The sequence below is a fragment of the Triturus cristatus genome, chromosome 3_1, assembly GCF_964204655.1.
Source record: "Triturus cristatus chromosome 3_1, aTriCri1.1, whole genome shotgun sequence".
Taxonomy (NCBI): domain Eukaryota; kingdom Metazoa; phylum Chordata; class Amphibia; order Caudata; family Salamandridae; genus Triturus; species Triturus cristatus.
This window is the reverse complement of record NC_140583.1, coordinates 390,977,400-391,002,439: the sequence shown is the minus strand read 5'-3', so window position 1 is coordinate 391,002,439 and position 25,040 is coordinate 390,977,400. Positions and strand designations below refer to the sequence as shown.

The 25,040-nt window shown below is 47.1% G+C and overlaps 1 protein-coding gene and 1 long non-coding RNA gene across 4 annotated transcripts in view; one reads left to right on the top strand and one right to left on the bottom strand.

Annotated features, from left to right (window-relative positions):
* MYO5A (myosin VA) overlaps positions 1-25,040 on the bottom strand; it is an 847,747-nt gene that overhangs the window by 682,888 nt on the left and 139,819 nt on the right. The gene's annotated exons all lie outside the window — the stretch shown is intronic.
* LOC146860304 (uncharacterized) lies at positions 69-20,856 on the top strand. The gene is made up of 3 exons (XR_014979130.1): positions 69-196; positions 10,747-10,928; positions 20,775-20,856. It is a non-coding gene; the product is annotated as an uncharacterized LOC146860304 (long non-coding RNA).

The window sequence follows — 25,040 nt, the reverse complement described above, 5'->3', positions numbered from 1 at the left end:
CATCAGCTGAGGCCCAGACAAGCCTTGAAATGGCCCCGCCCTTTCCCCAGCGCAGCATGGCGATGCAGAGAAGCGGCGCTTTCCCATGGGTCTTTACTTATCGGCTGGATTAAGACGTACATGAAAGAGAATGCCAACATCCTCCGCCTCCATCATGTGATGAACATGTCTGATGTTGCCGCCTGATGTTTTCTAGGTTCGTGAATTCAATTGATACTTTGTGCTCGCAGCCCCCCCCCCCCAAAAAAAAACCCCACAATGGAACGCTCGTCAGACGTTCACCATATCCGTTTAACAAGTTCTATTGTAAAATATTTTGGCTGTCATGGCATGGGCTAAGTTTTCTGTAGGAGTACCGAATTCCACAGTGAATTTGCATTAATTTGCTTTAAGAATAAACAGTTTTAATTTGCATGCACTTATTTTGGCGAGGCCAATATCCACCAACAATGGCAGGGAAAACAATCTGGTTTTACTGCCAAAGCTTAAAGATTCCAGTAAAAACATCTGGGGCCCAATGTATTGTCGCACGTCGTCGTTGCAAGATCTGCGAGTCGCAAAACCACAGGGTTTGCGGTGGCAAAATACATTTTGCAACTCATTACATATCGCAGTTAGGATCATGAAAAGGATCAGGGCGCTTTACGGAGTAGAGTTATGGGGTCATGCTAATGCAACCTCTTTGTCTACTACCGAGAATATTTTTATTAGACGCTTATTGAGACTTCCCCAGAGTACACCCCTGATCACTTTACGATTAGATATTGGTCTGGCCAAGATACAGGAGGTTATCCTTAATCGTCCATTCTTATACTGGAGGAGACTCTGGTCTACTCCAGAGCTCCAAAGCTATAGTGAGGACTTGAGAGACTTTCTGACTATAAGGGGCTCGGGTAAAATACCCTGGTTAAAACATGTCAAACAGCTTTGCTATGCACTGGGTAGGGGATATATGTGGCTATTCCCTGAGGAAACTTGCCCCCTGATTACTAAAAGGGCGTTGGTCGTCGTACTCAAGCAATATCGGTGGGATCTTACTATTTCAAATCTATCATTGGGTAGGTTGACCAATCGATTTTTGGAGGCCAAGGATAATTATTATTTTGAGAAATTCTTGGACGATATCCAGCCCTCACTGGCAAAGAAGTTGTATGTCCAATTTAGACATGGAACTCTTCCAGTGCGGGCTGTGACAAACAAGTGGTTTAATGTTCCCAATGTTTCAAGCTTATGTCCTGGTTGTGAAAGCGTTGAAGAGACGGACCAGCACGTTTTGCTCTTTTGCCCGTTCTACTCTAGAGCTGGAGCTAAATGTATCGTCCCACTATGCAAATCCAGGGGTCTCAGGGATGATAGGGAGGTATTTAGAATATTAAAATATGATACCACCTTTTTGATTGTGTTTGTTACCTCCAGATATCTTTTTTCTCTGTGGTGCGCAGGAGGCACTAAAATCAAAAATAATAATAAAATTGCCTAAAATTGTGCTATCTTAATCATTTAATTTTAGAAGGCACCCCCACTAGTATACAGCCTAGGGATTGATCCAGAATTATAGTTTTTTTTTCCTCTTCTTTATAGGATTTTTACTGTTTTTAATATTGTATTTTAAATCTACTTGAGGAATATTATTTGTATCCAGAGTCCCCAGAAGTGGAACTTTGTTGTATATTGTCATGTCCATATTTTAGTTGTTATATATATATATATATATATATATATATATATTACCTACTGGCGGTCGCCAGTAGGTAGTTATAGTTAGGACCACGTTTCCATAGGGAATCCGCAACATTCTATTTTGAATAACTTTGGCGCCGGTCGACGAATCCTCGCGAATTTTTCAAAATAGGTGGGGCGCTACGCTCCGCTCCTACCCTGAAAGTCTCGGGGGGATTCGTCAAGCGGGGGCTGAGATAAAAGGGGGGTCCCAAAACGCGTTTTTCCCATGCATTTTTCCATAGGACCTTTAGACACAGCTACAGCCCGAACGGCTGAACAGAATTACTAGAAATTTGGCAGAGAGGTAGTCCTCAGGTCAAGGAAGTGCCTTTTGTAGGTTTGGTGTAAATCTGTTCAGTAGATTCTGAGAAAATAGCCTTTAAATCAATATATATATCTGAGCCAGCTTACGGTGCGCTTACTGTACGCTTACCGTACGCGTACGGTGGCGTGCGCGAGCGCGATTCTGATTGGCTCTTAGATCTTAGTAAACATTCGAATCGGCCGAAACCAGGAAGCGGCGGCCGCCATTTTCTCTCTCGCACTGAGAGTGTGGATTAAAATACAAAGCACAAAAACATGTAAAGGGGCTGTTTGGACAGCTCCAAAACACCTAGCCATGTTGAGGGAGTCCCCAAAGATCCCCCAAGGCCAAAAACAGAATTTTTATTTTTTCGCTAATTTCGCCGATTACGCTTACCGTACGCGTACGGTAAAAAAATATTTAAAAAAAAAAAAAATGATCCACACTCTCCCCACCCCGTGAGCAAATGGTGCCCGAAGGGCACCATTTGTGCATGGCTTATAAGAGGTGTGAAAAATTTAAATACTACCTTTCAAAACGAAGTGCATCATATGTCCCATGTGCGCACGGTGCGCGAAGCGCATCGTGCGTACATGGCCCATCTAGCGTAACGTGGGCACGCGGTGCGCATAGCGCACCGCGTGCCCACCGTGCGTGCACGGCACTAACTGCGTAAAGTGGGCGCGCGGTGCGCGAAGCGCACCGCGTGCTCACTGTGCGCGCACGGTGCGCGAAGCGCACCGTGCGCGCACGGAACGAACTGCGTTAAGTGGGCGCGCACGCCACGAATGGCGTAAAGTAACTTAGCATTTAAAAAACCGTACAAATTCACTGAAAAAACCATAGGTTTCACACAGGTTATAGTTAGCGGAAATTTTACTGATAAAAAAACCAATGAAATTCCCCCGTTATAGTTAGTGCAGGCAACTATAACTCACGCGACCGCAATCTTCTGCTGATGACATATGTGTCTTTATGAAAAAAATATATTTGTAATATATGTATAGCTAAAAATTTATGGAAGAAGACATGGGCAAATAAGTGTCTAAATACAGTATTAGCATCAGCAGAAGATTGCGGTCGCGTGAGTTATAGTTGCCTGCACTAACTATAACGGGGGAATTTCATTGGTTTTTTATCAGTAAAATTTCCGCTAACTATAACATGTGTGAAACCTATGGTTTTTTCAGTGAATATATATATATATATATATATATATATATATCCACAATCACAGGAAACCCATTTGAAGTAGAGCCACACGAAGGAAAATTTGCGCTCACATTTATTGGTAGACAGCCTGCCAGCAGGAACCATCAAGGGACAGCAAAGTTCAATACTTCTACGCCAGACGCGTTTCAGGGGTAAACCTTTCTTCAGTGGCGTTTGTTGCTGAATGACTGGAAGTGCAGCTGAGAGCACGACTTTAATTTCCATCACCTGCCCCGGTGGGCGTGCCCTTCCTCACGGCCTTATGGGTGATGTAGTGCTCTCATGATTATCCCAAGTGGGTGCATAGTCACAGTCCAATTGCAACTTGTTTGACACATGTCCAAGGCGGGACCTGCCCCGCTTTGTGGCTGCCAACCGGAGCTTCGAACCAGCTCCCTCCCTGTAAGGGCTCCAGCTCACCTTCGTTCCAACTGTGGCAGCGCCAGTGTGGTATATATGTGCTTTTATGGTTTTTAACCGATAATAAAGCTTTTCTGACTGACTGAATAAATGAGTGTGCCCTCCTAATTGTGATCCGTAATGAAATGTGTCGAAGGTTTGTGGCCACAATTGTGGTTTCAAACCATTAAGAAATTACCAACCCGGGGGAGGAGCCTAGCGCTTGACCAAGATGGCCGCGTGAGCTTAGAGCTCCCGAGACCCTCGCGCCCTCCGTCGACTATCCGGTCTCTAATCCTGCTGGTATACATGGCACCGTGTTGCTGAGTTGTCAGGGAGGCGATTGATGCTACCCGCGGTCGGATCGCCCATCGGGAACCGGATTTATGACTGGCGAAAGATTGCGGCCTAACTCCCGGAGATGCCAGGGGCTAGAGTTGGCAGGATGCCCGACTCCTAGTTGATCAACAACGGCCTGGCGAGGGGTGAACTGTCGGACGGAGGCCCTCGCTCTTTCACTTTCGATTTCGTTCCCTTTGTCTGCCCGGACACTGTAGAGCTCTGGGTGGCTTTATAACCCCAAGGACGCTCGGCGGGCTACTCTGGCAGCACAAGGCGGACCTGCTCACTCCTTATTCCTCTCTCTGAGAGGGAACGGTCTTCACTGCATTGGACTGCCTGGAGTCCATTATGTCGGGCAAGGCAGAAGGGGATCGGCTGAAGACTAAGTCCACCAGGCGGGGAACGTATTCCCAAGTCAACAGTATGGACCGCTACGCCCTCCTGAAGACATCGCCGAGTGGATCGAGCCAGGCGCCGGATGCCCAGAAGGAGGACTCGCCTGGGACACCGGAGCTCTCCCTGCAGGATGTCATGGGCGCGCTTGATGGGATGCAGACCTCGATGGGGAGGCAATTCGAGGCCCTGGCGCATAAGGTGGATGCCATCCTGGTGGATGTCAACTTGATCCGCTCGGACCTGGGCAAGACAAACGAACGCGTTAAGGACCTGGACCACAAGACCACGGGCCTCACTGATGATGTTGCGGATTTGCAGAATGAGGTCCTGAAGCTGAGGACTTCGAGAGCCGGTCCAGGCGCAACAACGTGCGCGTCATCGGGGTCCCGGAGTCCTCGGATGAGGCTTCGACGGACCTGCTTGTGGAAGATTTGGTCCTCAATCATCTGAAGCCTAAGGGCCTTGGAAAGTTTTTTGCGGTGGAAAGGGCCCATAGGGTGCCGGGCGGACGGCCCAAGGCGGGTGCCCCGCCGCGGCCGATTGTCGCCCGGCTCTTTCATTTTCGAGATCGGGACGCTATCCTGCAAGCTTCGAGGGTGACGGGCCCAGTCCCCTTCCAGAATGCGTCGGTGAATTTTTATCCGGACTTCACCCAGCAGGTGCAGAGACAGAGACAGAGCTTCCTGGGGGTGAAGCGGAGACTTCGGGAACTGGACCTGAAGTATGCCATGCTTTTCCCCGCCAGACTACGGGTGGTGCATGAAGATCGGACATTCTTTTTTGACTCTCCTGTTATGGCCGACGAATGGCTGGACGCTTTGCCCCGGCGACGGACCGGGGACGATACAGCCGAGCATGGAGACAGTGGCCGGGATGGACAGGGCTGAAATCTCAAAGCCGGCCTGACTTGATTTGACCATACTTGAAGATTTGAACAGAGTGCAGTAACTGTGGAGGGTTGCGGGAGGACGAGGGGTGCTCTTTTCCTCCCTTAGGGTACTTTTTGTAGATTTTTGTTTTTGTAGGGCGACAGGCACACTGCAAGTTGGGGGGGCTTTTTAAGCTGCAGCAGGGGTGCAGGGTGGGGGGAGGTATGGGAATTTTGAGTTTGTTGTTGGGGCGTTTATTTCTGCAAGGCATGATGATTATCCTCAGGACTGTTCCATGGTGGCGCCTCGGGTGTGGGGTGGGCCTCTTTCCGTTTGAGGATGGGGGTAGAGGCTTGAGTGTTATAAGCTGGAATGTTAATGGTTTGGGGGATCGCATCAAGAGGGGGATTGTTTTGCAATTTCTGAAACGTTCAATGCCAGACGTTGTCCTGCTGCAGGAGACGCATCTCATAGGCAATACGTGCTATGCCCTGAATAGGAAGGGGTATAAATTCATTGCACACTCGGGATTCTCTTCTGGGTCCAGGGGTGTGGGCATCCTCGTTAGAGCATCGTTGCCTTTTGAGGTGGACTCCACCATTGTTGACGATAGGGGGAGGTTTGTGGCGGTGGCGGGGAGGTGGGAAGGAAGGACTTTGGTTTTGGTTTCGGTTTATGTCCCGCCGGCCCTGCAGGCCTCCACATTTGCTGAACTGGGCAGGGCTTTGCTGACTCTCCCGGGGGGAATGCTGGTAGTGGGAGGGGATTTCAACGCTGTGGGTTCCGGACTGTTGGATAGATACCCGCCCAGGGACACAGGGGGGGCTCAGAAATGGCTTCCAGACTTCCTGGATACGTTTGGTCTGATAGACTGCTGGAGGCTCCGGCACCCCACACAGAGTCAATACACGTTTCACTCCGGGGCGCATGGTAGCCTCTCCAGGATTGACTACCTGCTCACTCTGGCCGCACATGCCTCGTTGATATCCGAGGCGAGGCACATGGCACGTGGTATCTCTGATCACTCGCCAGTGTGGATCCGGCTGGATCTAGGTCGGGAGGGAGGAGGGAGGGTGGCCCCCATCAACCCATGGTATTTCCGAGACCCCAAGATGCGCAGCGCCCTGGTAAAGAAGGTAGATAATTACTTTAAGGACAATCTGGGAACCGTGGACTCGGCGGTGTCGCTGTGGGAAGCTTTTAAGACCGTGCTTCGGGGGGAGGCCCTCTCCCTGGTGGTGGCTGCCAAAAACCGGAGGGATTGCGAGGTGCGGCAAGTGGAGGAGGAGATTGCGGCCCTTGAGGGGAATATGGAGGAGGATGTTACGGAGTCTTCATTGCATGAGCTTTGCCTGAAGCAGGCGGAGTATAGGGACCTGGTGACGAACGCCGCCAAGACCCTCAGCAGGGAACAACAGGGCCGCCTTTATGACGTTGGGGATAAGGCAGGGAAACTCCTGGCGTGGTTAGACAGGAAAGAACGGGTTAATAGAGTGGTGCCAGAGTTGATTGGAGAGGGGGGAGAGGCGATCGTGGAACCTGAGGGGATTGTGGAGTGTTTCGCGGAGTATTTTCATAGGGTTTATCTCTGTGTCGGACAGGCCGCCCGAGGACTCGTCTGATTTCCTCCGTGATATCGAGTTGCCCTGCCTCTCTGACATAGATAGGGACGATTTGGATGGTGACATCACGATTGACGAGGTGGCGGGGGCGATTCGCGCGTTGAACTCGGGTAAGGCCTCTGGACCGAACGGACTGCCGATCGACCTGTACAAATTGTTCCCGGATAGGGTCGCCCCTCACCTGCGCGCCATGTTTTTGGAGGCGCGGGGGGGTGGGATCCTTTCGTTGGATCAGCGGCTGGCGTCGATCGTGGTCATACATAAAGAGGGTAAACCCCGAGATAGATGCGCCTCCTATCGGCCCATTTCACTCCTCAACGCTGAGCCGAAAATTCTGGCCAAACTCCTGGCTACCCGTTTGATTAGGGTACTTGGCGATTTGGTCCATCCGGATCAATCTGGCTTTATCCCGCACCGAAACACAGCATTGAACCTTAGGCGGCTACATGGCGTCATCGCCAGGGCGGACACGCTGCGTGAACCGGCTGTTGTGGCATCTCTTGATGCCACGATGGCCTTTGACACGGTGGAGTGGGCATATTTATGGGCCGTGCTGGCCAAGTTTGGTTTCGGTCGCGGGTTTGTGAGTTGGGTTCGGTTGTTGTACGAGGGGCCACTAGCGAATGTTGTGGTGAATGGTCGGGCATCTACTCCGTTTCAGCTTGGTAGGGGTACTCGGCAGGGCTGCCCCCTGTCGCCTCTGTTGTTCGCTCTCGCCCTCGAACCGCTGGCTGCGTGGATACGTTGGCACCCGGATATACGGGGCCTTCGGTGGTCGCCTGATCACGAGGACCGTATTTCGCTTTATGCCGATGATATCCTGCTGTATCTTGCCTCACCTAAGAAGTCACTTATAGTGGTCTGTGACGTACTCGCATCGTTCGGCAGGAACTCGGGGCTGGTGATTAATTGGGGCAAATCGTACTTGTACGTTCTTAGTGGCGAGGTCCCACCGATTCCTAGAACATGTTCGATACAGGTTGCCCAGCAGGGCTTCGTGTATTTGGGGATTTTTATATCCATGGATCCTGCTGTGCGCTATGAGAGGAATCTGCTCCCCCCCTTGGCACGCTTGAGGCGAGATGTTGAAGGTTGGCGGAGGCTGCCGCTCTCCCTTGTTGGGCGTGCGGCCCTGTTCAAAATGATGTCTCTTCCCCGCTTCCTCTACGCCCTCCAGAACACCTTGGACTGGGTACCGGCCAAATACTTTCGGGAGGTCGAAGGCCTCCAACGGACGTTGCTGTGGGATGGGCGGCCGCGCGTAGCTATTTCAAAGTTGACGCTCCCATGGTACGATGGGGGCATTGCGCTCCCGGACATCCGACGGTACTATTGGGCCACGCAGCTGAGTGCGATCAACCATGGGTTTTATGGTCCTGCCCTTAGCCCTGGGTATGCCATGGATAGGTGGCTGCTGCGCGGCGGCAACTACTACAGGGCGTTGTATTCGCGGTCCTTAGACTCGTCCCTCACGGGGCCCACAGGTGTGGCGGTGCGCGTATGGAAGATGGCGACCGACTCGCTGGGCTGGAAGGATAGGCTAACCCTCGCTACCCCATTGTTTGAATCGGAAAGATTGGGAAGACTCTGGCATACGAAGGGCTTTGATAAGTGGGATCTGATAGGTATATCCAAGGTGGGAGATGTGCTGCATAAGGGGAGGGTGAAGTCCTTCGAGGAGTTGCAGACTGAGTTTGAGCTAGGGCCCTCAGAGTATTTTAGGTATATCCAGCTGCGTCACGCCCTCCGATCAGTCCTCGTGGAGGGTGAGAAGGTGCCGGAGTCCTCTCCCCTTGAGGACCGAGTCCTTGATGGTCATATGCCCGAGAGCACGATTTCGCTCATATATAAGAAGTTGATAAACGTCCGGGCAGACTTGCTATTGGGGCTGAGAGAACAGTGGACCAGGGATGGCCTTGAGTTGGATAATGAGGACTGGCAGTCAGCGGTTTCTTCGCCTAAGGAGGTTGCGATCCCGTCGCGTCTGAGGCTGGTGCAGCTTAAAATACTGCACCGGGTGTATGTGACGGGGCCAAGGCTGGTCCACATGGGATTCTCGGAGGACGGCCTGTGCAGAAGGTGATGTGGTATGGTGGGTACTTTCCTGCACATCATTTGGGAATGTGGTGTCATTGTGGAGTTCTGGAGGAGAGTCCATGCAGTTATGGGGGAGGTGACGGGCATTGTGGTACAGCCGGAGGCGCGGTGCTGCCTCCTGAACGTCTGGGGGCCCACTGACCTCGATGAGGCGCAGATCCAATGGGTGACTCTGGGTAACATGGTAGCTAAAAGGGATATCGCGCGATTATGGGGCTCCTCGGGACCCCCTACACTGACCGCGTGGAAGGAGAACATGGATTGGAGCATGTTTAGGGAGAAGACGGTCTACTGCTCTAGAGGTCGCCCCCGGCAGTGGCATGCCATCTGGGGGCGGTGGAACCAATACAGGGGGGGAATATGTCTTGCCCCGGAACTGGAACCTCCCGAGGAACAGCTTTCCCCCTGACCTACTTTCCAGCACAGTTTGGTTTTATTAACCGTTCTGGGCCTCTGCTGTTCCCCTTCTTCCTCCGCACACAGTCTTATACTTAGTAGATGAGCGGGGTCCGGCCTCCCCTGGGGGCTTTCGCCATGGGCTTTCAATGTTCTGCCTTGCTGGGGTTTGTTGTGTGTTTTTCTGTGTTTATTTAAAATTGGACCTTTGCATTACTCTTTGAACTGTATTGGGGGCACATCACTGTATCTAACTTGCAATGCTGCCGAACCTTCGGGCTGTCGGCTGAATAGCTGTGTCCTGAATTTCGAAATAAAGGTTTTCAAAAAAAAAAAAAAAAAAAAAAAAAAAAAGAAGAAGAAATTACCAACCCAAAAATTAGGTTGGGTATTGATTAACAAAGGAGATGCTGACCCTTAGAGGACCACTACCTGCTCCCCCCATTTATTTTCCAAACAGGAAACCTTCGTTTTAAACCCGCACCATTTCCTTTAATGGAGATGGTCTGCTTAAAAAAAAAAGTTCCCAATGCAAAAGCACAAATGGAGGTCTCCTATCTCTAGCAAGCCAATACCCATCATTCAGAGACAATCGCAGCTGGTTGCAATTAGCAATCTGGCTAATTATTATTCATAGATTTGTGAGTTCCTGTGAAAAGAACATTTCAGATTCTCCCTAATCTGGAACATAAGTTGTGCCATAAATTGCATTTCTGTTCACAAACCAGTAAACTTGCCTATGGACTTGCTTGCAAAGAGGTATTAGTACACTAGCACTTGCTTCTTATGGTCTGGTTTGACAGCGCAGCTGTCACCATTGATAGAGCGCCATGTGGTTTTGAAAATTGTAGGGGTGCATCATAATCACATATAGTCCGCACCTACATATGTATCTTATGTTGTATTAACAGATGATCATTAGAAGAGTAAATGTAATAACGAATAATGTGAATGTAATGTTAGAAATGTAATTTGTGTTAGTCGCAAGAGTTCATGACTTTTAAATTGTAACTGCTTAGAGTAAAATGCTTAGTAAATCAATTTTTGTGAAATGTAATGCATTAGATTTAAACGTGCACCTATCAAAGTCTGCACGTGATTACACATATATTGAATGTAATGAAGTATAGCGCTTGTTGATGCAATGTTATTAATGTGTGATTTATAATGTGTGAAGGCCTGATCGAAGGTTCATGTATTGCAATGAAAGGACTATTAGTTTCTTAAGTTAGCTGAATATCGTAGGCCCGAAATGTATTTTCCTTGGGAAGGCTCGCATTTAGAAAGTCAGCAAGAATGATGTGCGTGCAAGGATTTTAGTTTCTCAAGCTTCTGTTAAGGTGCAAGGACATTGTCCTCTTTTGCTAAGACTAACCTTTTGTTTTAGGAGTTGGGTATGGAGGAGCATTTGCTACAAGAGTCTTCAGGAATGCAGATAATGAGAAGCAGATACTTTCGGTACTGAGGGAACCTGGGACTCAAGGACGTTTCAACCGTTATTGGACGAAGTACAGATTTCAGAGGAAAATCACCTCCAGGAGGTGTCCAGCCAGAAGAGGTGTGACGAAGGTGTGTCTTCCATGTTGTGCATTTTGTATTAGGGACAGTGCCCCGAGGCAAAAGTTAGGAGTTGAGACAGTGAGGCATTAGAGGGCAGGAGTAGGGGATCGATACAGAGGGAGAAGACTTAGAATGATGCTGTAGCTTTGGCTACTGACCCCCTTCAACGCGAGTGTACTTCTTAGGAAGACTTCACGAGCGGACACCTTTTTCTGATCTTGCCTTGGCAAATGCTAAGTAGGGAGGTCACTTTAGTGGTAGAGTAGGGACAGATTAATCAATGAAGACCGATTTGGATAATGGAGCAGTTATCTTTTGTTTGATATTTTTTAGAGTTCCTTATCTTCTTTATGCTTCATCGAGTTAGAATGCTGCGTAGATTAAACTTTGTATTAGCTCCCTTGTATTTTCTTAACCTCGTCATGAGGTGCTTGTATGTTCACTTATTTCTGGCTTTGTAATAAGCCTCCTAACTTAACTCGGAGTTAATAGTTCTTCAGTATTAGAATTCATCGGTTATTTGAATGAATTAGTTTTCTCCCCTTTGACTACACAGCAGATAAAAAGGTTCCAGTCGGCCGAGGATTCTTAAGAGTGGTAAGAGATGGTAAGATAAGAATCCGGTTTTATCACCAGACAATTAGGTGAGCATCACTAGAGAGGGGGTTTGGCTCATCCCACATGTTGGGAGCCAGGAGTACCTGTTTTGATTGGGCGAAGTTGTGTGCTTTCACAAAAAAAGCGCTTGCCCTCCATTGAGCTGTGATCATTTTGTTTATTTATCCAGCTACCTAAGCTTTAACTTACAGAAGCACACACACACACACAACACTGGAATGCTATTAATGTGTCTTAGATAACTACATAATTTATGTTGCTTTTCTCAAGCAGCAGCACAGATGAGAGTGGGGCAGTCATTAACCTACATGGATTTTTAGGTCTGGCTTGGCACTGCAGTTGTCACCTGACATTTTAACCTATACCAATATTATTCTATAGTGCTTTGCTGCTACACAAATACATATACATCTAATGACATTTTCTTGTAATGTTTCTTGTTTAAAGCCAGATCCATTGGCACTGCCAATGCTTGTTTTAGGTGTTCCTTGTCCCACACACTGATCTTTTTTTTATTCAAATCTTTTTTTCTGCTCTCTGGAAGGGGCATAACGCATGTCCAGGCAGCCCCTGTGGAGCAGGGAGGTCCCTATCTTTCATTGGGCTTCCATTAAGCTAAAGGCCTATGTATTTCGAAAAGAAATGGAAGCCCCAGGGGCCCTTCATTATGTTGCGTTATGCCACTGGTCTGGGGGAGCGGGGCATCCTATCACTCAAAGGTTTTCTTCCTCAATATCAATATAGGTTACTGTGTTGGTCTCTTAGAGTGTCTGGCATCAAAGATGCCATTCAAATACCCAAAGTGGACATTAAACAACTTATGAAAAATACTTGGGTTTCACAACATTACATTTATTGATCTAGATTGCCTGATACTTTGAGCTCATGCAATATGGTAGTAAATAAGCAGATATCTGCTCCTACTTGCATTGTCCAAATGCTGAGGTTTGAATGCAGGAAACAGTTCACCGAACTGAGAGGACAGATGTGTCAGTAAAGCTCTTTCCAAAGCTCACTGCTAGTTTTTCAGTTGCCTGCCTTGTCAATTTCACATCAATCGGTTCAGTAATCCGCAGTTATCTTGCTGCTGTTATCTAGGAAGTACAAACCAAAGACAACAATGGCTACATCTCACAAAGGTGCTGTGGAGAAGTGGAAAAATGTGGGAAAGTGGAAAAATGGTACCTCCTTGCCCTTCTGATTTTCTGACTCCCGACAATGTTCAACTCACAGGTCGGCTGTTATCCCAGTCATCACATATATTACAGAAAGCCTGACTCAACTTACAAAAAGATAATATTTGCTCCTTGTGGGAGGCTCGGCTAGGCCATAGTGTGAGTGTTGCCTAAGACTAAGAAGGAGGGTATAAGAGGAGAGGGTGGGAAAGGCCAAAGAGGAACAGTCAAGGGTGCCAGTGTGTTAGGTTTAACCTGTACAGAGGTGAAGGCAAGTTAACCAAAACAAGTGTTTCAATAGGTCCAAAGCAGAAGGACTGACTAAATTACAGAAATAGGGTTGACTAGCATATATTTATGTATGTATATGGTATTTCTATAATGGGAACCTAGCCAAAAGGGAGGGAGTGCTGTATATGCTCAAAGACAAGCATAAAGTGAAAGAGTAGAGGAAGCTGGGTTGTGGATGGTTAATGTATTACGATATAGTGTTTTTAAAGAAGTGAGTCTTCATCTCTTTCCTAAATTGGAGCAGTGTTGAGGCTGTGCTGATGGATATGGGAATACTGTTTTGAGATTCTGGGTGCACAGATCAAAAATGCATGACTCAATGTTTTTTTCTTTTTTTATGCGTCTTAGACTGCAGTCTGATAATGTCCTGGATGGGTGTGCAGCAGGAGCAGTCTGTCCATTGGGGCCACGCCTCTCCACTTCGTGCCCCTCATGAACAGTGTGTCAGGCTGCACAAAGGTCAGCCTGACATACACTGTTCATTTTCAGTTCAAGCAGCCAGGAGCCAGACATGCCCATTAGGCGCAGGCTCCTGGCTGCCTGAGCTGAGCTTTGCTGGGCTGAGAAAGTCACAGCTCCTGTAGGCGTGACATCCTCAGCTTAGCAAAGGTCCCCGAGGCCTTCCCCTCAGTGATGAGAGGTAGCGTCACTGATTGCCTCGCACCTGGGCGCTTTAGTTTTAAGCCCTGAAGCTCCCAGGGTCAAGTGTGAATCAGTAACACCATCTCAGAGTGGGGTGGGGTCAGTAGTCTCACTGACCCCATCCCACTCTGTGATGATGTTGGAACTGCTGCCTACCCTCATTGGCTGAGAAGGAAGGCAGCAGTCCCAAGCCATCTGGAACCTCCGAGACTGAGCTGGCTGCAGGCAGGTGTTTGTTTGTTTTTTCAACTGTTTGGTGCATGCTTGTAAGTATGAATTTTTGGTGAAGAGTGTTGCGAATGGATGTGTTTGTGTGCATGTGTGTATGTATGAATGTTTAGTGACGAGTGTTGTGAATAAATGCATTTGTGTGCGTGCGTGTGAATACATTGCTTAAAGTGTTATGTGTATGTATGCGTGAGAGTGTGTCCCGTCCGCCCCCTCCCTCCAAAACTTACCGGCCGCCACTGGTGTGCAGAAATCCACAGAGATTGTGAGCTTCTCTGCAAGATAAGCAAGGTGCTGGTTCTGATAGTTTTCTAAATGATGAAGCTGGTTTTGAAGATGGTGCCGGACAGCAAAGGACTTCCATCAGGATAGCAGGGTCTATTTTTCAGCAAGATTGTCAATCAGCCTGGAGTAAACAAGTTGACCAGCTAGTGGCAGTAGTTTGCCAAGAGTGTGATGCCATGTCAGCCAGGCCAGATGAGGGGGCTAACCTGGAGTGTATCAACTAAGAGAAAGCAAGAAGGTTGGCTGAGCCTGAGGAGAATAGTCAGCAAGGCTAGAGAATGGGAGGATCCACAAGGATGTATAAGACAGAACTGGGAGGGTGGACCAGGTCACAGTGGGTAGATAAACCAGGGAAGAACTTGTGCGATGGCCAGGTGGGCGTGCCAGGGGAGACCTGGCTAGAAAGGGAAGGACAATCAACCTGGAGCAGGAGAGCTGGTCAGGCTAGAGCTGGAGACTGGACAAGGCATGACTAGAAGGTTCAACTAGGCAGGAGCAGGAAGGATGACTAGGCAGGGTGACTGACCGGGCCCGGGAAGGTGGTTCAACAAAGACTGGAAAGGAGTGAGGTCAACCAGAGCCAGGAAGCAGCCCAGCCACTGTCAAAGAAGCTTCCTATCATGCTCCAATCCCAGTGCAGACAACATGCACATAATTGCTGGCATCATCTAGGGAGTTATAGTCCTCTTTATCAATAAGCATTTTAACATAGGGTTGAAATGGTGCCACGTGGGTCAATTAGGTTTGGGGTCATTCTCAGCTCTGCAAACAAACACAGAACATGTGCCTCTGAATATAAAACCAGGTCTCATGTTTAACAAAAATGGCTAAGCAGAACTTAACGCAAATTATATTCACTCATTCAAGTGAATGCACCCAAATCAAAGTCTGTTCATATGGCCCATGATTTCGGAGTAGTAGTTAATTGGAGCTGAGACACATTGCTAATTTTTAGATTGAATTCAGAGAGTTTAACTCTTAATAAACAAGACATGTCAAACCTATGAAATGAACATCAGCCACTGCAATCTTTCCACAGATACAAAGCTGCTGTAAATCTTCTGCAAGTCCATAATAAACTTACACAATATATTCCATGAAAGAGTGCCCTATTCGTCATCTCTCAAGGGTGTAGTTGATGTAATTTTTGGCCCATACACAGAGATGCTCAGATGCTACTTACAGGGTTTCATAGATCAAGCGCCCTCAAGCCTGTAGACAAAATGGCAGCGCTGGGCCCGCTCAACCAGAGGTGAGCAATTGCAAGGCAGATATGTCACAACTCATCAAAATGACGCGTGCTCATGGAAGTAGTGAGGCGCACAGTCTGGGATTCCATTCTAGGCGAGCAGCTGAAAGGTTAAATCCCAATGCTGCACGAAGTGGAATGCAATTTCTTTTTACTGGTTTGGTACTAGGAGACATTATGAACAAACTGTATAAGGCAGGATTAGAATGTATAGTTTACAGAAATTATTCATGCATTTGTGTCATACATCTCTAACTCTAGACTTTGTGATAATGTTGACTCCAAATAATTTGCTATAATGGGCTAATGCAGAGTTTGGTGGAGATGAAGAGTTCTCCAATTTCTAGTGAAACAAGCATTTGCGATACAATAGGTCTCGCATTTGCGAGAGTTGAAGCTATTGGCAATGTAAATGACAATGCCTTTTATTTATGTGTTTTGATAATTAAAACATAAATAAAAGGCATTATCATTTACAATCCCAATAGCTCAAACTCTTGTAAATGCAAGACCTATTTCATTTCAAAGAAGTTGATGCCATTGTCCCTGGCTGCTTAGAGAGTGAAAGCGAGCATGGAGCGCTGAATGTTGCAGTAAAGCATGTCGTGCCTGCAGTAGGAGAAATCCATTAGAGAAAATAGTGCTCACAGACTAAATAGGACATTCCGTGTAATAACCAAAGTAAAAGGGCCAGTCTTCATGGGATGTTACAAATGAAGATAAGACGGTATTCAGGAGGGACTAACAAGCCTATTAACGAATCAGAAGCCAGCATTTACACAAGCCAATGAAAAATATGGGCGGAGATTGGCAGAGCTTCAAGTTCATACTCGAATACAGCATGCCTCGCAGAGCACCGCATGTGCTGCCCAGGCGCGACCTAAAAACTTAGAGGAACATCCATTGGTAGAATTTCCTTCATCAAAGAGGTAGCAGGGTTCAGGAAAGTCCACCAATGAAATGTTCCTGGAATCTACAATTTCCTTCAGAAAGCAAGATTTTCTGTTAACACCCAACCCAAAATCAGACCCCAAGTCTGAAAATTGCACGGTTAAAGTTATCCGGACAAGATAAAATGAAGAACAATAACATATCAAGGCGGAAGTGAATATTACATAAAATAATGATTTAACCCCTTCCACGCGGTGGTAATTCTCGCCGGGGGGGGGGGGAGGGGGGGGGGAGAGAGAGGGGGTGGGGGGCGGTTGCGCTGTGCTCGTGACGACCCCGCTCACTGATTGATTCTCCCGCACAGGCGGGGAATCAACCGCGCGTGGGCGGGCCGCGACGGTTATGACGAGCCCAGCTCATCATGAGAACAGCTCCACTGTGCCTCATGACGAGCTGGGCTCGTCATGACCGTCGAAGAGGCTAAAATCAATAATTTCTCAATTTAAAGGATCTGCACTTTTTACTGTGGACAATTTTCAAATAATGATACTATGGCGGCCTTTCCTGATTGTTTTATGCTTCTATTTTCACTAATTGTACAACCAATTCTTAAAGGTACAAACCATTTACGTAATTCAAGTGATACCTGGCAGCATCGCAAACCCTCCTGGCAAGTCTATATGGGTTGCAGGCGGTGGTGTTCAAGTCCACCAGGGGTGGCCCTTGACAATCCTGTGGTTTCATGGCAAGAGGGCAGGTGTGTTTCATGGACAGGAGTCATCCCAGCTGTCAGTTGTAGACCGCCTCACATCAGTGCAGACTCTCTCCTTATGCGGGGAGACTGCAACGATGTAGCAGGCTAGTAAAAGAGAAACATGGCCTCTATCCTCTTGTGTCCTGGGGGAGGAGGAAGAAGTTGTGCTGCAGCTTTTAGGCTAAGCAACCACGTCAGTGAAATCAGAAGGGAAAAAAAGGAGTTATGCGACAAACCGTGATCACATGAAAGCTGAATTTAGGGTGAAAGTCATTTTTATTTCCTTTATGTGTTTTTTTAACTTTAGAAAAGCTAGATACAGGTTTTCAGGGGTTTCATCCTTTATGCCGGAATGTTATAGTAAATATCAGTAAAAACAGAGTGTAAGCTAAATATGGGGAAAGTGTGGTACCTGGGATTCCCTCACTATTTATATTATTTGCAATCTGAACAAAGGCTATCTTAAAATAGTTTTAAGAACAAATCCTTGTTTCAGAAAAGTTATTCTATGAACAACATTTTGTTTGAAAGATAATTCAACGATCTTAATTTATTTTTGAACAAACCAAGAGTCATCATACATCCTTATTTTAAGATTTACAAATATACTTTGGGACTTGCAAGAAAATTACCTTGGTCTGCCAGACTTGGATGTGAGTAAGCATAAAGCACTGAAGAACGAGCAGGAATGGAAATGACTAGGAACACGACAAACTCATCTGCACTGCGCCGTTACATGTGACTGCGTAAAGCATGGACAGGCTACAACAGAGTTTTGAAACATATGCCATACCCACTTTACTCTCGTCACAGTGAGTCAGCATTTTGTTTACACAAGAGACTGTGGGGGAGAAAGTGCCATACACATCCCTATACTGGCCATTCTTTTAGCTTGAGTCACACGTTGTATCTTGGACTTGCATTAGATGCCTTAGCATGCACCCAGATCATCCACAGTGCAACATCAAGATTCCTACCTAAGGTCTCTAAATAATGTTCAGCAGTCTCTTCATCATGCAATAACTGTAGGGTCCTCATTGATATCAAGGCCATTTTTAGTGTCAAGTGCATTGCTAACGATGCTGTCTGTGGGGCAAGCCCTACGTTTAAAAAAAATGAGCTGTGGAGGTACTCGTGGTCACACAAGCTCTGTCCAATAACTCATTTGTACTTCAAGTCCCCCAGGTTTTTTTGGGATTTCAGTAGAATTGTATTAACATTTTGTTTTTTCTCCCCAAAACCCATGACATATAGCATATAATATAACACATACATATAACAATTAACATGCACTCTGCATCGCTTGTTGTTACTGGGACGCCCACTTTGGCTGTGTAGGTTGTGTTACAATTAGCCTATTTTGGCTATCCTCCACCCACTGTTCTCGTATGGTTCATAGAAAGCAAAGAGAAGGACAAGGGGCCAGAGCAGAGAGAGAGAGGATGGCATAGAGGGAGAGTTAGCGTGCTCGCTAATGCCAGGAAAAGGGGCAGGTGTTCTTGGTCCTGGCCTGAAACTTTGGAATGCCTTGGCGAATGAGAGCTTATGTGATTCTATTGAAAATTAAAGGCATTGCTAAATATTAGGTCCATTCTCTTGCACAGTATGGTGGTAGGTGGATTCCAGTGCTAAGAAGTCTACATTGCACTTAACAAATATTATAAGTAAGTAATAATACCTGGCCATCGAGCTGCATCCCAGTCTACAGGACTGATTCACTGCAGATTTAGGGCTGCCTTTCTGTATGCATGGTCCACAGGTCAGTGCACAGTGATGCACTTCCTGTATGACTTATTTTTCGTGCATCAACCCGGTTCAATGGACTGCCTATGCCAGTTGGTACAGTTTCAGGAGCTCATGGGTGACCTGGGGGGTTTCCTTTGTAACAGAGAAGACGGTCAGGACCAGCATGGCTTATCGTTTCTGGGTATTGAATTGGACTCAACTGTGATGAAAGTACAATTACCTGTGGAAAAAAGGTGCATATGCTGTTGCTACTGAACACGATGCTGGCTATGGACTAAGTGACAGTCAGAGAGGTGCAAGCCTTGCTCGGACACCTAAACTTTGCATGCAGAGTAGTAAGATAATAATAATAATACACATTTGTAAAGCGCGAACAATCACCCGTAAGGGTCTCTAGGCACTGGGGGCCGTTGGGAAGATTAAGCAAGCTACTGCCCAGAGTCACATGGTGCTGGGCTAAGCTGCCTCCGGTGCCGGGGATCGAACCGTGATCCCCAGATTCTGGAGTCAGTCGCCCTGGCTGCGGCGCCACACCTCTAAGAGCGGACTCAAAGAGTGGGCAGGACTTGTGCAGGCAGGACTTTTGAAGGCGGCTCAGCTTGTCCTTGGCAGGTCCGTCTCAACCTCATCACCATGTGTGGCTTTCAGCAGGAGTGAAGGAAGATTCATGAATGTGGCACAGGTTCTTGGAGGACTTCAATGGTATTTCCTGGTGGGGCCCCAAAACACTGGGAATGGGATGTGCAGATTTACTCTGATGCGGCAGGTGGACAGGGTTTTGGTTTGTACTGACGAAGACGGTGGTTAGCTGAGGAATGGCCATCTGACTGGAAAGGTAAAGGGTGGAGCACTGCCTTTCTTGAATTCTTTCCCTTGGTGTTAGCAGTGACACTGTGGGGACGTGAGCTAGCGCACCATAAGGTCTTGTTTCGGATTGATAAAATTGCAGTAGTTTTCATTGTCAACAATCCGCGAGGCACACTCAGGTCCTCAAATTGCTGAAGGTTATTGTTTTGGGCATCCTGAAACATGATGTAGTGCTTAAAGCCAGACATGTACCAGGAGTGAACAATGCCTTTGCAATGCTTTGTCTCGTTCACAGTGGGAGAGGTTCTGTGGGCTGGCCAAAGATGCGGACAGGTTCAGGATTCCTATGCCACTGGAGTTGTGGACAATAGGAGAAAAAAGGATGTTCCAGTAGGTGGTAGTGTTTTTGGCATGGTCTACCAGGCATTCTTATGCACAGGCATGAGAGGAGTTTATCTGCAACTGAGCACAATGGAGGCCGGCAGACTGGAGTAGGGAGGAAGACATGGTCCCGTGCATCCTTACTATGGTAGACAAGGGGAGATCTAGTGTTACAATCATGGGCAAATTAGTGGGAATCACTTTCATGGGCAAGCTGTAGTGGGGTTATGCTACTTCTGCGGGGGAATCGGGATGGAGGATACGGGAGGGCGGGGGCAGGGATCTGTTTGGGAAGATTTTAGAATCCAGGTCTGCCATCTGCTCTAGACGGGAGGAGATGATCTTTTTTTCCACGTTAATGTCATGGATGTTTTTGGGGGCTTTCTTGGTGTTGGAGTTGCTGGGTAGTAAGGGCATGCGTAGGATAAGGTGGGAGGAGGTTTCAAGCCCTGCAGGGTATGTTAAACTGCATTTAGGCAAGTCCAAGACTGATCAGAGATTTTTTGCAAATCTAATTTTATGCCCTGTGTTTCGGATGAGTGAATTCAAGGAATATCTGGGGCAGCAAGCGGGGAGGTTTTCTGCCACACCAGTGGGACACAAGTGACACCTTTTAATCTACTGGCAGTATTGCGCAAGGCCCTGTCTTAGGTTGGGGAAGATCAGGGGCCTTTTAAAACCCACTGTGGTCCTCGGATTGCTATCACTGCTATGTGCGTTTTGGGGTGGTGGAGTACTGATTTTCCTGGCTTCTATTTTCCATGTCTATCACTTGTTTTGTTTTTCAGGTGCCGCGGCAGACCCAGAGGCGACTGATCTGTTAATATGGATTGTAGGACACTTCTTTGTATCTCTCTGCCCATTTTACAAACTGCAAAGAGGTCATGGAAATAATTTGGGTCTTGATGACGAACTGGATAGAGTGCCTTTGCATGGCAGATGGGGTGTTTATTTATTTGAGTTTTATATAGCGCTGGCTAGACCTGGAGGTATCCGAGCGCTTTGCATAAGGATCCACAAAATTACATCAGTTACAAGTTACATCAGTTACAAGAAAACATTTCAAGAGCATCAGAAAACGAAATAAGTAGAGCTTAGAAGGGTAAGGGGTTAGGGTAAAGGTGTAGAAGGGAGAAAGGATGGAGATAGGTTGGATGGAGAGACGAAGGAGAGTCTGCCCAAAGTCCGGCTGGGTAGGTGACGGCCGAGGGGGAAGTCCACAGCCCATCTTCTCTATAGCTATCAGGTAGTTCCACCGGGCATCAGTCAAGCGACTAGGTCTCAATGAGAAAACAAGTAGAGAGCAAAGAGGAGGGATAACTGGAGCTTAAAGGAGAAAGTGGGTGGAGTACAGGGGTAGGAGGGAGAGTACGACGAAGAGACAAAGTAAGGTCTGCCCAATGTCCGGCTGGGTAGGTGACGGCCGAAGGGGTAGTCCACAGCCCATCTCCTCTATAGCTATCAAGTAGCTCTACCGGGTATCGGCCAAAAAGCCAGGTCTCCACGGTGAGAGGTAGGTTCACAGATAACGGTATCCTGTAGGGTAGGCCGGATGGGGGATGTGTTCGAGGTCTGGTCTAAGTCCGTTTTTTTCTCAGCGGAGTAGCACGACGTGCTATGGAACACTGTGGCAGCCATCTTGGGGTCAGGCAAGGGATTAACTGGTAGTGACAGGGAGGGCTTAAAAACTTGCTTGCCAAAAGATCATGGTGGCCCTCATGCCCCTCATTACAGACCTGACCTTGGGGAGCAGTCATAGAAAACCAAAAGTATGTAGCAGCAGCTCAGAGTGTGAAACACGGACAAGCTCGAAATATCTAAATTAGATGGGAGCCATCACAATTTCAACATCAGCAATTATGGAGAGGCAACCTCCACACTGGCATACACAGACACAAGCAACCTCAGCTATTTATCATAAATCGGCATTGGGCTGGAGATCTAGCAACAATGGGCACTTTTGAGGCATACTCGGTTCGCCGGGAATAAAATCCCAGGCTCGGGGTGCCCCGTAGACTTAGTTAAAGGCGCCATTTTAGGGTCAGGCAGGTCGTGGTGTAACTCCGTTGCGGTACATTCTACAGTTTTAAGCAAAGACACAATTACAGATCTTACTCCAAGGCTATTACAACCCTCCCCCACTTTAGGCCTTCGTTGTTAGTACACACTTTCCTGTGCATTAATCAGGTTTGCTTTTGCCACCAGTCTCGTTACTGGTGTTAACTTCCCACTTTCTCCGCCGGCTCTGATTCCGCCTCTGCGCTCTCTGTCCAGGTTCTATACCATGGGCCTTAAAGGGATTTCTGTGGTAGCTCCTGGCATAGTTACTGGTGTTGTATGCCCAGAGCATCCGCCCTTCAGGTTCCCAGTCCCCTTCGGCATATCTCCTCACCGTCACGGGGTCGGGGCTCCCGCACTGCTCTCCTTCTGTCCGATTTAAGACTGGGCTTGCTCCAGGCCTCCCTCTCCGTAGGGGCCTCGATTGTGCTCTCTCACTGTGTCGAATTCCTCTGTGATCACCTACTTCTTCCTAGTGCTAACCATCCGGGCCCACAACATCGTCTGCAGTGTCTCCGATCTCGGCCTTCTGGCCGCTTGCATTCAGCTGTCTCCCCCCCGCTCGTCGGCTTGGCTGCCCGGTCATGCCCGTTGCTTCTCGCCTCTCACAGCTGCAGTATTTTTCTTTTTTTTTTTTTCTGTGAGTTTGAGATGGAAGGAAATTTTTGTATGTTTTAATAGCTTGATGAGACAGAACAGATGTCCGGATGTTTTGCTTCTTCACCTAGGGGAAAATGACATGATAGTGTGAAAGGGGTTGGCTTTGCTCAAGGACACGAAACAGGACTTAAATGAGATAAAGCGCTTGTGGGTGGGCTGCCAAGTGATTTGGACTGAGTTTGTCCAGCGGAAGAAATGGAGGGGTGCTAGGCACCCCTCTGCAATTGGCAAGGCTTGGAGGAAATTGAACAAAGAGATGCGTTCATTTTGTAGGAAGGAAAGTTTCGGTAGGGTGATTCACCCTGAGTTGCTGTACAACGTGGTTGAGTTATTTCACGACAATGGGGTGCATTTGTCTCACTTTGAGATGGAGTAGTACATTATACAGATTCAGGAGGCTTTAAATGAGACATTGAAAGTGCACAGATGAATGGAGGTTTCCTGCTTAGGGGGGAGTCAGAAAATCTGGTGGGCTTTTCTGAGTGGCGGTGGGCCGTCAAGTTTATAGGACTATAGAGCAAGGTAATTTTAGTTCCCATAGGAAAGTAGGACAGTTGGGGGTTGTCAACCAAAAGTTGAATACGGATGAGCAAGAAGATAAAAGGTTAGGTTATTGGATGTAGATAGTTAGATCTTGATAGACGTTACATTAAGCGGAAGGAGAAGTAAAGGTCAATATATCAACAGCCAGGTAGGACTTAGGAAGTTGTAGGATAGAGAGTTAAAAGGGGACGGGTTATTTAGGGGTGGGGGTTTAGTAATGATAGGAATTTGTGCATAGTGAGGTTTAGTTTTGCTAAGACCTAAGGTTTATTTGGTGATGTTCACCGGTTTTCAATAAAGCAGTTTTTTCCACATCAAACTATGTTTCTTTTGTATGTGGTGCCCTCTTTCACCCAATTCTGTGTTGTGGCTACAAGTGGAGAGTGGAAGGTTAACACACTTTACAGCTATTCTCAGGTGGTAACTATCATGATGATTCAACTTAAATTATCTTTTCATATGCCTTAGCACCACAGGCATGTCCATATAGGATCTAATGTTTTTTTTAAATTAATCAGAGAGAGGCACCAAACATCTCTACAGTTACACACATTATTGTATAAACCTGTTTCTCACGTTACAATAGTAAAAGAGCAAGGTTTGTGTGATACCTTAGCTGCAAGGTGAGATGGTGGACAAGAAACAGTTTGAGACTATGCAAAAGAAATGGTGTCTGTGTTGCTTATGCAGCAGTATGTAAAACTGGACCTGAACAGTAATAAGTTCTCTTATGATATTATTCATTTGCACCTGGTTATTAGCCTCTGAATAGAGATGAGAGCAAATTATATTTGTGATAATGCGGACTGCTGCAAGCACAATTATACACAGATAATCTGTATACAGTTCTTTTACAAAGCCTTAAAAGGCTGCGGCCAACTCTCCTTTGAGTGGAGACCCCCCCCACTGTGCACAGGCTTTAGTTGTGCGGAGTGTGAATTAGCCGCAGGGCCAACTGCCTGTTCACAGCAACTCTCCACAGTGAGGAGCTGAACGACCCTTACAAAAAAAAAAGTAATCTGATCCTGGAAGACTCTTGAGGGAGCCAGCATGGCCACTGCATTCCCATGGGACTCCAGTGAGAGACTAGGAGGCCCGCTGGCTTCCACCAGACACCCGCAGAAACCCCAAAATGTTTATTTTAAAAAATTTGACCCTAGAGGGCCAAACACTATAATCCTACAGTTATAGTTAACTCAACTAACTATAACGTTTGTCCTCGCCATGCACTGTTTATCACACACTACAACACTCATGACATGTTATATGACATCACTGATGACAACAGAAATGTCATAACTGATGACATCACTGTGCATGACGAGGGTGCAAACTACTTAGTTAACTATAACTGGTAAATTTCAGTATTTTTTTTTAGTTAAAATGTTACATTTTAACTGACATTTTCACGCAACTATAACCTCACTTTCACTTTGCTTTTTTCAGAAAAATATATATATCCCAGCAGAGACGCCATGGGGTAGTTATAGTTAGGTCAGCTGTTCCAGAGGAAAATGGTTTTTAGGTCTCGCGCGAAGTGACAATTTCACGTACTGCAAAGCAGATTCACACTCATCCCTCCATGCAAAAGTCACACCCTTGCATAAAAGTAAACTAATAGGACGAACTATGGAAGCATAGTTCGGGACAAACTTGGAATAGTATTCCAGCAAACCCAGAAGTGATTTGACTCCTGTCTTGTCAGAAGGTGTTGGAGCACGGGTGATTGCATCAAGTAAACCTTGCCTAGGCATGATTCAATCACTAGAAATCAAATGACCCAGATATTCAAT